We start from the raw sequence: 319 nt of genomic DNA on the forward strand, positions 1-319 counted from the left end.
TGGCCGGCGGGCCGGAGGTGCGAGGAGGCGGGGCTCGCCTCTGGCGGCTCGCGCCCGGGAAGGTCGGCCGGGGAGCGCGGGGTGCCGCGGGAGGGCGCGCGGGGACGCGGCGGGCGCCGAGGAGACGCAGCGGCGACAGTAGCGGCGGCAGTAGCGGCGGCGCCTGGGCCCGGCCGCAGCCCCTGCCTCCCGCCCGCGCACCCTGCGTCCCGCCGCGGCCCGCAGCCTGCGGCGCCCGAGCTCCGAGGGCGCTTCCCCGGGCGCTGGGCCCGAGGCGGCCAAGACGGCGGGCCGGCCGGGCGCGGGGCGGCGGGCGCTG

This window comes from Callorhinus ursinus, unplaced genomic scaffold (genome assembly GCF_003265705.2).
Source record: "Callorhinus ursinus isolate GAN/ISIS: 27379988/994484 unplaced genomic scaffold, GSC_fseal_2.0 scaffold32, whole genome shotgun sequence".
In the NCBI taxonomy this organism is placed as follows: domain Eukaryota; kingdom Metazoa; phylum Chordata; class Mammalia; order Carnivora; family Otariidae; genus Callorhinus; species Callorhinus ursinus.